General features: G+C 41.3%; 1 protein-coding gene across 2 annotated transcripts in view; it reads right to left on the reverse strand.

The window, feature by feature from the left end:
- Nucleotides 1-15,667, reverse strand: part of nlgn1 (neuroligin 1) — a 293,385-nt gene extending 277,718 nt beyond the window's left edge. For both annotated transcript variants that reach the window (XM_073825378.1, XM_073825377.1), the window contains exon 1: nt 15,347-15,667. The gene's annotated coding sequence lies outside the window, so the exon portion shown is untranslated. The remainder of the gene's footprint in view (nt 1-15,346) is intronic.
- Nucleotides 15,668-17,338: the final 1,671 nt, after the last annotated feature.

Raw genomic sequence — 17,338 nt, forward strand, 5'->3', positions numbered from 1 at the left:
ATGTATAAAACGATGTTGATTTTTTTTTTAAATACCGGAAATTGTTCATAGTTTTTCTACTACATATTACATTAAGAGACATCATTTACCTTATATTAAGCAATACAAGTCTTAATACCCAGGGATCCCTTTAAAGGTTCTTTGTGGAAGCACAGATGCCAAAAAAGATCCTTTGTTTTTAAGAGTAGAAGAAACATAATGGTCCTTTTAAGTACTGATCACCTAAACATTTTTGGGGGGAACCAAAATGGTTCTTCAATGGCATCGCTGGGAAAACCCCCATTTGAAGCTTTATTTCCAAGACCGTAGAACAATTAATAGTAACACATGCAGTATTTGTGCAAATGCAGCCTTCACAAAGGGCCTGTTCTCGAATTTGGCAAGCGTTCGGCAGCCTACGTTAAATCTTTTGTCTGAAGCGAGTGTGAAGAGTAGACAGGTGTCCAAGTGTAAACACCGGCTTCAGTTGGCAGAGATGGAGGGAGGGCTGGAGGGGAGGGAGAGGACACAAGGCTGCCTACCTATCACACCTTTAGAACGACAAGGCGCTCATCGATCCACACCGTCCTCACACTCCACTGCCGATGGAGAGGTGGGAAGTGGAATTTTGACTGCTATAACGACAGGGGGTGGGAGCCAATTGCTTCCCAGAACTGTGTTCTTCTCCTGAACAAACACACCAGTCCATTTAGACAGTTTAACTTTGTCTGGCACTTTCTGCGCTCAGAACACCCTGTGCTTGACTTCCACTGCCTTTAAGAGAATGCCTTTCCCACAGAGAAAAAAGGAGGCCGCAATCTTAAGGGATCATAAAAAGGGCGGCCAGTTTGCTCACAAACAGACAGAGAAAGGTCAAAGCTCTCGGACAACGTAGAACTAACCGCGGGAGAACAGAAGAACACTTCAGCCATGATGAAAGCGGCATTTCCAATGGATCAAACCAAGTGTGTTCTGAAAAGGGAATCAGAGAGAGTTACTATCTCCCATAAAAAAAGCCTGCAGAAGGAACACCGTCATGAGCAGAACGTTGCTAATGGATCTTCACAGGATTGTGGTTTTTTTAAGAGTCTGTTACTGTACATGTGATGCACTTTCAACAGTCCTAACATAACTGTGGCCACTGATGTTCCAAACCCATAAGACCTTTGTTCAACTTCAAAACACAACTGAAGATATTTTTAATGAAATAAGAGGTCCAAGAAAAACAAACCTTATTGGTTTTTGCTTGACGCACAAGAATTGAGGATCATTCTTGTGTCACACAAGCACATTTAAGCTTCAATGTTTTTTGATCTTCTAACCTTTGGTTACCAGAACTTTCAAATAGAGAAACAGAAAGCTCTCAGGTTTTACTAAAAGTATCTTATACAATGCTGGTAGTAACTGATTCCAACCAGATTCCAAAAATGAAATAAGTGTAATTAGATTATATTACATTTTGAAATGCTAATCATATTACGGTTACTTTTTATGAGCTAGTTATGTCAAAAGTAAGCCAAAAGTAGTCAGAATACATTACTTTAACCATCTGGGGTCTGAGGGTGTTTTGGGGCCCTAAAGAAGTTTTGACATGCCCTAACATTTGTGCTTTTTTCAATATCTTAAAAACATATTAATGGCTAAAATGTGATTACACTGCAATTAGCACAAATTGTGCTACAATAATATGTAAGCAACATGAATGTACATGTTTGTGTTTTTGAGAAAACAACGTTTATGCGTGGTTAGTGAAAAACGTCTCAGGTTACGTATGTAACCATAGTTCCCTGAGAACAGGGAACGAGACGCTGCGTCCTGGTTTCAGGACACTTTGGGAACTGCCTTCAGCGTTACCGGTTCTGAAGCTCCTATAGAACAACGACAATGAACTGGACATTGGCCGGCGCCAGCCTATGACGTCATTAACAAGGCGCCTACCAGTATAAAAGGGGCGCTTGTAAATACATCAACCATCTTTTTGTCTGACGGAGACGTAAGTGGGGCCCGAAGCATGGCTACGAGACGCAGCGTCTCGTTCCCTGTTCTCAGGGAACTATGGTTACATACGTAACCTGAGACGTTCCCTTCCGAAAGGGAACTCTACGCTGTGTCCTGGTTTCAGGATACTTTGGGAACGACATACCAACGCCGCCATGCTGAGGGATAAGTGATCAACTGACTGATTGAGGAGTCAAGAAGGAACATCATCCCCACTTCCAGCGAGAATCGCTTGGGCCAGAGCCTGAGCCTGACCTACTAGATCAGCTCAGAGCTACGTCCGTCACAGCTAGCTTAGCTACCCAAGCACGGAACTCCTAAGAGTGGAGGTCTGATTCTCGAAGCGAGAGGAGACCTAGCTACACTCACCTCTACAGAAAGTAATGAAGCTTACCACTAAGTCTTCATACTAAGCGGGGTTCTGAAGAGCGGAGGCTTCAGAAAGACTCTCTAAACGAGAGGAAGCCTGGCAACACTCTGTGCTTGCGGGAAAACTCTGAGAGTGGAGGTCCCATGACCTAACTACACTCGACACTGGAGGTAATTCATGAGGCTCCCAGAGCCTAAGCAATAGAACCACCTAAGTGCAGTTTCATGCTGAAAGCAAGGCTCTTTAGAGTGGAGGCTGCAAAATGAATCTCTGAAGAGAGAAAGCCTGACAACACTCAGTCTTGGTGAGTGGTAGTATTAGCACTCCACCAAGGATAGTTAGCGAGGCCAGGAAGGGGTCTACCAGCTGTCATAACTGTGAGAATGGGCCTAATAAGTGAGCTCTTTCAAGAGTGATGTTCAAACGACTCTCACAGAGAGGAGACCTGATACACCATGCTACCAGAATGGAGTGGGAAAAACCAGAGGTTTTTAGAACCAACTCTAGAATGGGAACGGAGATACTGCGTAACCCATACCATATAGGATTTTTAGAAAAGAACCCTACCCTCGGGGGGGATCTTTACCACTCATGTGGATTTTAGAAAGTGCCCAGAGACTTGTGTGTGCACTTACCACTTCATGTGGGTTTTAGGGAGTGCTCAAAGCTTTACGTGAGTACTCACCACTAATGTGGGTTTGAGGAGGTGCCCAGGCTTTTCAGCGTGGGAAACCATGTTTACGATGGTAGCAGTTTGCTCACAAGAGGCCTTATTATTCACTGTAGAGAAGCTCAAGAGTGGAGGTCTCAAGATGATAACCCTCACTGAGGGTAGACCTGGCTACACTCAACGCTAGGAAGTACCAAACTCACCTAAGAGTCTACATAGAGGACTCTGTAGAGTGGAGGCTTCATGAAATGAATCTCTAAAGAGAGAAAAAGCCTAACAACACTCAGCCTTGGCAGAGGGGCTCTTAGCACAATACCAAGAATAGTTAGCGAGGCTCAACAGGGCCTACCAGCTATCATACTGTGAGAATGGGTCTAAAAATGAGCTCTTAGAGAGTGAAGGTCTCAAACAACGACTCTCGGAACGAGATGAGACCTGAAACACTGTGCTACCGAGACAAAAGTTGGGAAAAACCAGGGCTTTATGACCAACTCAAAAAATGGGAACGGAGGGACTGCGTAACCCATACCATAAGGATTTTAGAAAAGGACCCAACACTTAGGAGGGAACCTTACCAGCTATGTGGATTTTAGGGAGTGCACAAAGACTCGCATGTGTACTCACCACTCATGTGGGTTTTAGAAGGGGCCCAAAGCACAGCGAGGGCCACCATACAATGTCTCATAACGGTAGCAAGGCTCACAGTAGACCTATGTACTAGAAGCAGAGCTTAAGGAGAGCGGAGGCTTCAGCAAAAAGACTCTCTAAACGAGAGGCGGCCTGACAACGCTCCATCCTCAGGGAAAGAGCTCTCAGGAGTGGATATTTAGCCTCGCTCAACACTAGAAGCAGTTGGTAAAGCTCACAGAGCCAACATGAACTACTTAAGTGGAGCTCCCAAGAGCGAAGGCTGCAGTTAGATGATTTCTCAAATGAGAAAAAGTCTAACAGCTCTCAGTCTAGACCAGGGGTGGTGAACCCGCGGCTCTTTCACTGCTCTTGTGCGGCTCTTCAATCCATCCACATGTTCTGTGTTTCGCAGTTTATTTTTAAAATGTCGAAACTTAATTTTGCAATAAATGGGTATGTATTTAAATGCATTTGCCGAATCTAATTTGGATTTTTATTTTTATTTTTACTCAACTTATTTTTATTTTATCGATCTGAAAGAGACACTGATGACTGTTGTTGAGAAAGCAAATCTGCAGTTATCAAAACTAACAGCCATAGTCACGAACGGAGCTCCAGCCATGCTGGGATCTGAGAAAGGTCTTGTAGGGCTGTGTAAAGCTGATGACCGTTTTCCAGAATTTTGGACTTTTCACTGTATTATCCATAAAGAGCACTTGGTGTCCAAAAAGCTGAACTTAGACCACATCATGAAACCTGTGCTGGAAATTGTCAATTTTATACACACACATGCTCTCAATCACAGACAGTTCAAAAATCTCATTGGTGAACTTGATGAAGACCTTCCATCTGATCTGCTTCTTCACTGTGCCGTGAGATGGCTTTCAAGAGGAAATGTGCTTTCTTGTTTCTTTGAGCTTTTGAATCCAGTGAAGCTGTTCCTCGCAGAGAAACATAAGGACTATCCTGAGCTACATGATCCCCAGTGGATTTCAGATTTGGCTTTTTTGGTCGACCTGCTGCATTATCTGAATGGACTGAATGTGGATCTGCAAGGGAAGTTAAAGATGCTGCCTGACCTGGTGCAGAGTGTTTTTGCATTTATCAACAAACTCAAGCTGTTCAAGACACATCTACCAAAGAGAGACTACACACATTTTCCAACCTTGTTGAAGGCAAGTGGACAAGAAGCAGAGGTTGTTAAAGGGAGTACTGCACAGTATGCTACGCTGCTTGAAAATCTTGAGCAAAGTTTTGAGGACAGATTCTCCAGCCTACGACAAAAAAGACAACAGATTACATTTCTGATCAACCCATTCACTGCTGAATCAGGCTGTTTAAAAGCCCCTTTAGTGGAAGATGAAGCAGCATCTCAGCTTGAAATGATCGAACTTTCTGAGGATGACAGACTTAAAAGTGTTCTGAGGGAAGGAACCGTGGAGTTTTGGAAGATTGTGCCCGTTGAGAGATATCCCAATGTCAAACAGGCTGCACTCAAACTATTGTCAATGTTTGGGCCAACTTATGTCTGTGAATCACTTTTTTCGACACTGAAACTAGTGAAATCAAAGCATCGCTCTGTTCTTACTGACACACATGTGAAAGAGTTACTACGAGTAGCCACAACTGAATACGAGCCAGACCTGAAAAAGATTGTGGAAACCAAGGAATATCAGGTGTCCCACTGAATCAAGTAAAAGGAGGTAGGCTAATTTAAATCCATGAAAACTATTGCGTTATATAATTAGGTGTATAAGTTATTGTGACAGATATACTGTTGTTTGCTCATCTGTTGTGTGGCTCTTTGCAGTGATAAAGTTTTTTTTTTTTTTGGCTCATCATGCCAAACAGGTTCACCACCCCTGGTCTAGACTGTAAGGAAGATGTGTGAGAGCAAAGGTCCTCAGCAAAACGCCACAGGCGAGAGGGGACAAATCAGCAGCACTTAAGAGTGGAGGCTTTAGCAGAAAGACTCTCTAAAGTGAGAGGAGGCCTGACGACACTCATATCTAAAGCTTCAACACTAGAGGCAGTTAGTGAAGCTAGACAGCCTACATAAGCTACCTGAGTGGAGCTCTACAGAGAGAAGGCTGCAGCTAGACGATTCTCACTGTGAGAAATACGTCTAACAGCTCTCAGTTTAGGCAATAGGAAAGACTGTGAGAGCAAGATCTTCATCATAACGCCACTAGGCGAGAGGAGACCTAATCAACAGCACTTAAGAGTGGAGGCTTCAGCAGAAAGACTCTCTTTACCGAGAGGAGGCCTAACAACACTCCGTTCGATCTCACTCTGAAAGGGGGGAAACTCCTAAGAGTGGAGGTCTCACCTGTATGAACACAATCAAAGGGAAGGGACCTGACCACACTCAGCACCTCAAAACGATTAATTATGCAAAGCAAAATTAGATCGCCTTAGTGGAGTTTCAGAGAGCAGAGGCTTCAGCAGAGCGATACTCGACTCGAAGAGGCCTGACAACGCTCACAGTGGCAGGAAAATCTAGGAGTGGAGGTCTAAGAACAACACAACTCACTAAAATGAGGGGAGACCTAACTACACTCAACCCCAGTATAGTAAATAAGGCTCAAGCAGAGCCTGCATACTAAAATTACCATCTGGACGGAGCTTTAAGCGCCTATACAGAGTTCAATGAACTCTGGAGGTCCAACACAGGGCTTTCGCCAAGGAAGACCTGCTGCATCACGCCTAGTATAGATAGCGAGGCTCAAAGGAGCCTACAAGCTACTAGAACTGCCCAAGATGGAACTGTGAGAAATCCTTTCTTTTTTCCAAACATTCGAAGCAGAGACCTGGGGAGCGTGGGCTTCAGTGCACTGACACAAAATGAGAGGAAGCCTACAACACTCAACCCTAGGTTGCTTACACTATTCTTTTAGAAAAGGGGTGGATATCTCAACCCAACCTTACCATCTTTACACTCAATTTAAAGAGTGGAATCTCTGCGCAGACTCTACCGCAGGACGGGGAGTCTGCCACACCCAGTAGGTGTGTAAACATGCATATGCAGGTATCAAAATGCCTAAGCCAAGCTCAAAACAGCGGAGGCTTCAAAGGATAACTCTCCAAAAAGAGAGGAAGCCTAACAACGCTTAACCCCTACAGGAGTTATACAAGTGGAGGTCTCGACACACTAACTCACAACTCACAAACGAGGGGAGACCTGGCTACACTCATCACTCAGGGACAGTAGGGCTCAGTTATGGAGCCCAATACTAAGTCTCACCCAAGCGGAGCTGGTAGACAAACAAAACATACACACATATACATATATACACACCATATATGTTTCTTCTTCAGTTCGTGTACCGGGCCATCAGATTGAACAATCTCATCATCGGCCCAGCCCCAGAGTCTTAGGAGGGGGAAAAAGGCAGGCGGATGAACGAACGTGAGGGAGAGGAGACCCTAGGTACCCGTTCCAGGCCTGCCGCTGCGCCTGCGCTGGATCGTTTCCCTAAGATCCCCTTTCCGACGCCTTGCGTCACGTCTCCTCTGAGACCTACTCCTACTAGGAGGACGGCCTCGAGTGGCCACACTAGCCGCCTGGCCTTGCCTCTGACCATGGCGTGCCGGGCTGTCCCCTGCGTTCGGGTGGGGGCGCGGACCGGCAAGGGATGAAGGATTTAAATGCCGCTGAGCGCGCCTTCGCCTCCCTGAATTTCTCGACCACCGTCTCAACGGATGTGCCGAACAATTCGGAAGGCGAAACCGGCGCATCGAGGAGAAAGTGCTTCTCTTTCTCCCCGATGTCTGCCAGGTTCACCCACAGATGTCTCTCTGTGGCCACCAAGGCAGCCATGGCCCGGCCAACCGCGGTCGCAGTCTGCTTGGTGGCCCTCAGAGACAGATCAGTGGTGCGGCGCAGCTCAGTCACCTCATCAGGGGAAAGCCCCAGACCCCGGTCCAGATCTTTTAGTAGATCAGCCTGGTATGCCTGCAACACTGCCAACGTGTGCAGGGCGGCACCAGCCTGACCCACAGCCTCGTTTCTTTCAGCGGTTTGGATGGCAGGGTCGGAGCCTTAAGCGTCGATGTTACCCCCGCTGAAAGATAGCTAGCCAGCGTATCTTCCACAGGGGGCATCGACACATACCCGTGCCCACGCATTCCCTCGACATCAGCATAGTTAACATGCTGATATGTGTGAATGCGGGCCGAGTATGGCTTATCCCATGCCTTCTCGACCTCATTATGTAGGTCGGAAAGGAATGGGAGGCTCGCAGGAGGTGGCCTGTTATGGCCAGGAAGATATCGCTCATCTAACCTACCATGAGCGACCTCTCCCTGCGTGCGCCTCCACTGCAGATCTAATCGCACAGCGGCGCGCTCCATAACGGCCATCAACTCCTCATACGCGGGGCAGGCAGGCTGAATGGACTCAGAAAATTCCTCTTCGTCCATATCAGCCACTTCCTGCTCGCCCTGACTTGCAGCCAAAAGAGCACTCGCTGCTGGATCGGAGGATGTAAGAGATAAAACATCCTCATCCAGCAGCGCGCCCTCGTCAGCCGCTGGCGAGCGTGAGAGACAAACCCCTCTCTCAAACTCGTCAGCGAGCTCCATCTGTGAACCCCACGATCTCAATCGCAGGGCAGCTTCGGCTGCCGCGGGACCCGAGCCACGTGGGGCAGATGAATGTCCCAATTCGCTCGAGAAAAGGGACAAACGAGAGCGAAGCTTCCTAAGAGGGAAGCTCTCACAGCATGCTCTTCACCCAAACACATTACACATAGGCTGTGTGCATCATCCGGTGTCAGACTTCTCTGACACGGAGCTGCACACTTCCTGAATTGTTTCACTCTGGGAGTCGTCATCCTACTCACGCTTCGAACGAGGAGACTGAAGACAAAAAGATGGTTGATGTATTTACAAGCGCTCTTTTATACTGGTAGGCGCCTTGTTAATGACGTCATAGGCTGGCGCCGGCCAATGTCAAGTTCATTGTCGTTGTTCTATAGGAGCTTCAGAACCGGTAACGCTGAAGGCAGTTACCAAAGTGTCCTGAAACCAGGACGCAGCGTAGAGTTCCCTTTCGGAAGGGAACTAAAGTTTTGAAGTCACTGAAATAAGGCCATGACACATACAGAACATCATGAGTAAAATTTTCAACATGTAATCTACAATCAGTAACAGATTACAATTTGTGAGTTTTATGGGTTTTGAATAACATGAGGGTAAGTAACTCAGCACATGTTGTAATCTGGCTTAATCTATTTATTTTACAAGCAAATGTGTCCAATAATGGGAGAGTTGTGAGAAAAAGTGAGTAATAATAAGCTGGTCTTGTGATCTGCTTAATTCATATAGGATACTTTCACAATGTCTTCATAAACCTTTGGATCTTCTACATTCTGGTTACATAGATTTTCAATGGAGAAATGGAAAGCTCTCAGGTTTTATTAAAAATATCATCATTTGTGTATTGAAGATCAACAAAAGTCTTATCCAATGCTGGGTAGTAACTGATTACATGTAATCCGGATTATGTAACCTAATTCCAAAAATGAAATACATGTAATTAAATTATAGTACATTTTGAAATGCTATTAATTAGATTACAGTTACTTTTTATGAATTACTTGATTACAAATTATTTACACAATGACCATTAATTACTCAATTTACTGATTCTCCCTAATTCTTTTTTCCGTGATGCAGGGATTACTTTTTGTAAATCCCCCTAAGATTTCAAGTTAATATTTCAATAATTTTACAACATATTTACAAGTGTTTTTTGATCTCAGTTAATGGTCATATTTTATTCTCTTTTTTTAATATATATAAACAAGTTAGGTCAAAATTAATCTAAAAGTAATCCAAGAGTAGTCAGAATACATGACCTAAAATTAGTAATCTTGATTACATTACTGACTGAAATTTTCAACATGTAATTTGTAATCAGTAACAGATTAAAATTTGCACTGGTTTTATAGGTTTTAAACGACATGGGGTTGAGTAACTCAACACACATTGTAATCTATCTTAATCTATTTATTTTAAAAGCAAATGTCTACCTGGACCACAAAAACAGTCATAAAGGTAATTTCTTTTGAAATTAAGATTTATACATCATCTGAAGGCCGAATAAATAAGCTTTCCATTGATGCATTAGGATATGACAATCTTTGGCAGAGCTACAACAATTTAAAAATCTGGAATCTAAAGGTGGAAAAAAAATCAAAATATTGAGAAAATCACCTTTAAAACTGTCCAAATTAAGTTCTTAGCAATGGTAGGAAATATCATAATGCAACATGATCTTTACTTTATATCCTAATGATTTTTTTTTTGGCATAAAAGAAAAATCGATAATTTTGACCCATACAATGTATTTTTGGCTATTGCTACAAATATACCTGTACTACTTAAGACTGGTTTTGTGGTCCAGGGTTACAAATGTATCCAATAATAGGAGAGTTATGAAAAAAAGTGAGTAATAATTAGCAAGTCTTGTGATCTGCTCAATTCATATGGATTACTTTTACAATGTCTTCATAAACTTTTTTGGATCCTCTACATTAATGGAGAGATAGAAAGCTCTCAGGTTAATTAAAAATACCTTCCTTTGTATATTGGAAATAAACAAAAGTCTTATAGATTTGGAATCACATTTGGATTTTTCATTTTTGTATGAGCTTCAAATTGCTTGTTACTCTTTAGACTTTAACATCTCGACTATAGAAGATCTTCTATGATCATCTGAAACAATCACACAGCTGTTTCCAACAAATTAACTGAATAAACACGCATCAAATGCTCACAAGTTTACATCTACACAACGTTTGAAAGCTGAACTGAATTCTGCCGAAGGATCAAGGCACGACGGAATAATGAAAGGTGAACAGGCTGTAGCGGGCCTAATTCCTTTCTCATCAAATGCACAGCAAATCCCGAACCTGACAGCACAGATATGTGAAACACACAGCATTGCGTATTCTTCAAAGGGCAACCATTGTCGTTTCCCTCCAGCTTGCTGCAAACAGCGATGTCAGCTATGCCTAAATGATTACAGCAAAATAATCATTTTCGTGCAGTAGAAAAAAAAAAACAAAACAAGCAAGAGACAGTCAAACAAAGGCATTCGTCTGCACGATAAAGCAGAGTAAAGAGACAACGGGTGCCACACTCCACTCAGGATGTATTCAGGAAGACAAATCACATTGCCTTAATCACATTTAATGACCTGCGATCAGTGAATTAATATTCCATGCTCACCAATGTGGTTGAGAGTTCAGCAGGATTTAGAAGAATCCAAGACACATCATTGTTGAATAAGATGGTCTGGACGGCTTTAATTTTTTAATTACCTAATTAAAATGTGAATTAAGTTTATTTATGTGTATATATATATATATATATATATATATATATATATATATATTTATACTACAGGGCCGTTGAATGCTTGAATCTGATTGGCTGACGAACGTTCTAGAGGTGTGCATTATATTCAGGGAAACGCACGGCGAACGTAGTTCCAGGCAGCTTTAGACCGCAGTGCATGTCTATATCACTTCGCCATACGATTTCAGTTATTTCAAAGGTCCTTACAGCCCAAAACTGCAAAATAACTAAAACCCACAATGACACTGGCCAAACTAATAAATACAGTAAACATCCGGATAAAAATGACAGATTATTTCCATGTTTTTTTCCACAATATATTACGTTTTATTATGTACGGAAAGCACAAACTATTTCTCTCGCCCTCTCTCACTCACCTCACAGACTCACTCGCCTCACAGACGCACACACATAATGTTACAGTTTGCACTCGCGTTAGCATTCGCGCTAATGTTGTTAGCGCTGCTCTGACGATGAACAACTTAAAAACGACATGACAGCTCTCACAAGCGAGGTAACAACGGCGTGATCTTGAAGAAAATGAACTTAAAGTTGACTGTTAGTAGAGACGATGCTGCCAGTCACCCTTGAGAGAGACAGACGTGAGAGAGGTAAAGTCATACACTTAGTTTTTCTCTCCCTCACTCTTTCCGTCTGTCTGCTTGTCTTTCGGTCTGTCTAAACTTCATTATTAACGGCATTATTTTGCTATTAACAGCCCAAGCGTCGTTACTAGTTCTAAAATGACGTTTTGGAACTAGCAACGAAGCTGTTGAATGAGCTGCGTAAGAAATTAATCCTACTCACAATAGGGTTTTAAGGATAAAAACCGGACGAATGTCTTGAAATATATCATTTGATCGATGTCTTGAGGTGTGGTAACTGTAGTATAAGCGGAATAATTGACTTCAGGCCGTAGAATTCTACGAAAATAATGCACACCCGAGGTGTAACGGCCACTCCGCTTCGCGTCGTGACCGCATCACCACCTCGGGTGTGCATTATTTTCTAAGAATTCTACGGCCCGTCGTCAATTATTCCTTACATATATATATATATACACACACACAAAAGTTTTTAATATAGTATAAAAACAATTTTTAAATCATATTGGTCTGCTGTTTACGATACAGTATGTGTGTCCAATAATGAAAGAGTTGCAGAGATAAAGTTAGCAATATTCATTAAAGAAAATTGACTAGAAATTGGTTTTAAACATACTTTTTATGTTTACACATTTCTACTCAGTCATTATCAGTCAAGTGATATTGGGTCTACAAATGAATGGAATAGCACTCTACTTCAGTCTCTACTGAATTTAGTTGAATGAATTATATAACTGATATACCTGTTGAATTGTATAAGGTATAATAAGGTAAATCATACATTATTAATTATACATTGCTTTATATAACCTATGACTTAGTCACAACATTTAATTTTTCATTTCATATGATTATACAGTACATTCTTTAACCAAATCTGTCATAAGTACAGCTGATTTAGATGTAAAATAGTTTTTACTGAGTGCGCCTTTAAATGTAAAAAAAAAGAAACTGACCAGAAACCCAACAGTGTGACCAGACAATGTCGTCACATTATCTGCCACATACAATCTCGCTTCATCTCTTTTTAAAGAGAGAGTGAATTCTCACTATGGCTTCTGTCCAAACAGCTAGGCATACAATAGTAATTATGATCTTCTCTAAAAAGAAACTATTCAGATGATTATAAACCTCAGTGCGTTATAATAGCAGACCTTCAATATACATCTGTAGGTACATAATGTACACTCTAAGAAAGAAAAAAATCTCACAGGTAATTCACACCAAGATCACGACTCAATATTAGATCTAGACGGTAAACCAACACACCTCCAAGTTGGCTGTGGTGAAATCAAAATGTAGAAATATTATGAAGATAAACCCTCAGAATCCACACACACTTATCACTTTCCCCTTCATACTTTCAAACAGTGACGTACGCTCTGCCTGCTGATTATGAAGCGATCCTCATATCGCATAATGAAGAGCGTCAATGAAGGCAGAACAAAGCCCTGGTAATTAATCACCATGTAACCGACAAAGGTTTAATGTCAACTCAGTAAATGGAAACATTTTCCAACCAATCACAGAGTAAACTTTCGGGTGACACCATTAAGCATCTTGACAGCACCTAGGCTTAAAGAACTTAAAAACATTTGCCATCTTTACACTGCATATATACCACGTGAAGGGGAGATGCATTTACACACTATATTTATATGTGATCCTGGACCACAAAACCAGTCTTAAGTAGCACAGGCATATTTGTAACACATTGTATGGGTCAAAATTATCGATTTTTCTTTTATGCCAAAAATCATATCTTAATGTTCCATGAAGATATTTTGTACATTACCTACCGTAAATATTTTTGTTTAGTAATATGCATTGCTAAGAACTTATGAACATTTGGACAAGCTTATTTCAGCTTTCAGATGATGTATAAATCTCAATTTTAAAAAAATGACCCATATGAACTGTTAAATTAGCCTATAATAACACGCTTTGGTATGACATCAGTGAAGTTTAAAACTGCACTGATGCTGCATTCACACAGAACGAAAGCAGCATCAGATCCACATATTTCAGTTAGGCTTGTGCATCTCTATCTAAAATTCGGAGCAAAAAGATAAGAAAAACTTCTTTGAGGATGGCGGAGTACATAAAACGTGTTCGTGTGAAGACACAAATGGGCCTTGGAGGCGGCTGTCTTCATTTATCAGAAGCCATGAAGCAACATTAGCAGAAAGAGTCAAAGCCTCCATTATTTATGGACTGGCTCCCTCCCCTGTACACATTTGGTACCTGGTCTTCAGGCAGAAAGGAGAAACACAAACCAGCCTCCACAACACGGTTAGTTTTTTGACTAAACGACTATGTATGACAACACAACCTCTGGTCGTTATTTTAAAACATTATTATTTCCCTGAGGTGATTTTTCACCATGAATTCGTAAACGACGCGCGTTAATCTCAGTGTGTTTTTAGCTAAAAACCAAACTGACTAAAATGCCCGGACACCTGACAAGTTTGACGTGAAGTGCTAGTTGAGGAAAAAAAGCGAAATTGTCAGGTTTTGAAGCCGGGGTATCGTGAATTTCGATACAGTTCGCCTCAACGAAACGAATAGCATTTAAAGCATTTAACGTTACTCACCCTCACGTTAATCCAAACTCGTATGACTTTCTTCCCTGGTAACGTTACAGAAAAGACGTTTATCTGAATGACAGCCTCAGTCGCCATTCACTTTCATTGCATGCAGAAAAGACGCAATGAAAGTGAATGGCGACTCGGGCTGTCATCCTGACTGACGTTTTATTTTACATTTCACAGAAGAAAGTAAGTCATACGGATTTGGTACAACACGAGGAAGACCAAATGATTACATATTTTCCTTTTTGGGTGAACTAATAATCATAAATGTTTCAAAAAGCGCCATTCTCGAACTTATACCGCATCAAGACTAAAAACACCACAAGAAGAGCAAACATCTAAGCCTTAAATGAGGAGATTTTTCGTTTCTATACAAACGCAGTCGCGTCGACCGTGAATGGCAAGTTTGCTTGATCATCACGCCGGCATTTCTATCACTACGCCATGAGATCTGCAAGTTGCCCCGAAAGCAGCCTCCACTCTCGACCGTCCAGTGTTAAGAAAAAATTATATTCAAAAATGCCATTCCATCACTCAATATGATATGCATCGAAAAATAAATAAATAAATAATATCCCAATATAGGCGATTGCACACGCACCCATGCGTTTCCATACAAAACCGCGACGTCAAAGCTGTCTGAGTCAGAGGTTCCTTCAAGACCTCATTATCAGTCAATTAATATGATCTCGACTAATTTGTCGGATTAATTATAATTAAGAGGGGTAAAATGAGAATCACCTCAATCAAAACAGAATCATTCTCACACAAGTTGAGGGGTGACCACATTAGTGTACACTTTAAATACATCCGACTCTTGATAATGGATCTTTAAGGGTTGCAGACATATTAGAGGCTTTTTTAAGTTACAGCACGACACAATTCCTTCTGGTGTTTTCGGTTTATAGACATTATAAGGTAACCACAGACGTCGAAAGCTCATTTTCTGTACAATTTCAGATTTAGAACAGTTTTAAGTCCAATTCAGTCAAATGCAAGTTCTCGGTGGTGTTTCTGCTCTTCTTTCATACTAGAATATTTATATTTTCAATTACATAATGAACAAAACACGACAGTCTCGTTTACAAACAAACAACACAAGAAGCTCGCCAGATAGATAAATGATCCACATAATTACCATGAAGCTCTATTTCCAGTACACTTTGCCATTCCCTACATTTCCAGAGTGCGTCTCCCACTAATGACGGCAGGAGGAGGGAAAAAATACAATCCAAACGAAGGAAAAGCTCAGGCAAGAAACATTTGTGACAGCGACATGATTCGGTCCAACTATTTCGCAGAGTAAAACAGCATATGATTTCCCTAATGCAGTTTTAAGACTGATGTTAATCCACAATCCGTCGTCTCATCAGAAAAAAACACATCCCGGTGCAGTTCTTTAGGTGTCGCAATGAAGGTAAAAGACTAGAGAGGGGCTTTTTTCCCCTCGTTCCTCACGATTGTGAGTTCGCGGGTTGATAAAATGCCGATATCTCCACTTGCCCTCAGTACGGTGAGGAACTGAATGTGAGCGCCTCAAAAGTAGAGCAAAGACGCCGTTTGCGGCTGGTAAAGGAACTGCAACGCTCTTGCTGTGGATATTTTTAAAGGGACACTGAAAATCTTTCCCAAGTGCAACTGTTGAAGAACCATAATAGCAGTTTGGTCTCATAGGTTGTGATTTTTATATGTATAGAATGCTGACAATAAGATGCTCAGGTAGAATATCTATTTAGAGATGACAACTACAACAGAAACCAAGCACGTAACAGGCACAAAATTACAAATCCTTATGAAATTAGTTACGCAATGGTCACATGACTGTGATTTTACCCCTGTAGCTCATTACTAATTGGTAAAACTGATAGTTTTACAACTTCTTGTTACAACACTCCACGGTCTCTCCTACTCACAGAAATGGGATTTTACTAATGGGTCTCTTGGGAATATGTCAGTGCTTCAGAAGACAGGTCTATGTCTATATCGTAATAGACAACTGACCCTCCCTTGCAGCGTAATGAAACCCTAAGCAAGCACTTACTTTAAAGTCCCCTCGAGGGCCTACTCTAGACTCCATTTCATCTTTGCCCATCTCTCATAAGGCAAACAATCTGGGAAATAAATAAAATATAACAATCTGAATAATTTTACAATAAAAATGGATTGCCATATATCATAATTTAATTCTCAGAGACCAGATTTCTTCTATTTATCAACTTTAGGACTGTCTTACTTCAGGAAACCAAACAAATACTTTTCTAAACCCCATGAAAACTTAAAGTTCACGCTCATATCCAATGAGAAATGTTCCACAGAGTTGCACATTTAATATTCTCTTTTATAGCGCAGCAAAACTTTACATTTAATCACTCTGGACCTCGTCGAAAACATGCTTTAAACATTTTGTGATGCAATCCAACTACAGCGTAGCTGCTCTATTAAGAAATACTACAGCCTGTGCGTTTGTGCCGTGGGATCTGTCTCCGGTAGGAAGACCCCAACTGTCATCCGAATCATGCGATTGCAGCGTCACAGCTGGCAGGTTCCACACATGTCACAGCATGCTCTGAATCACTTGATGAGAGGCAATGTACTGCTCTAATGTCCTCAATATCCCTTTGAGAGAGTTAAATATAAAACTGATGCCGCCGCCATGAACTATTCAGTCCGCCGGTTGAAAAGAGTCTCCCTAAGACCCCAAGCATTCCAGTGGCTGTTAGCATTTTAATGGGTAGTCTTTATTTAGTGCCTGATTAGAAATCCTGCAAAATTGTTTTATTTATTTATTTGCAGAAATTATTACAGATATCCAGCAAAAGATGCATTGAATCGATTAGAAGTGACAGGCTTTTACATTGCAACAAAAGACTTTGATTTTCAAATAAATGCAGTTCTTACAAACTGCTAAATAAATAAATAGTAATAATATTTCACATTTCACATCCAAAATTTTGGACATTAGTGCATTGTCAGAACCATTTTTATTCAAATTGTTACATCATTTATTATTATTATTATTATTATTATTATTTAATCAATTTTTATTTTTTTTTTAGTTAAAATTTTAGGTTTTGCTAGCTAATGGCTCAGTGTACTAGCTTAGCATACCACTAGTACAATTATACGTTTT

Source organism: Garra rufa, chromosome 20 (assembly GCF_049309525.1).
Source record: "Garra rufa chromosome 20, GarRuf1.0, whole genome shotgun sequence".
In the NCBI taxonomy this organism is placed as follows: Eukaryota; Metazoa; Chordata; class Actinopteri; order Cypriniformes; family Cyprinidae; genus Garra; species Garra rufa.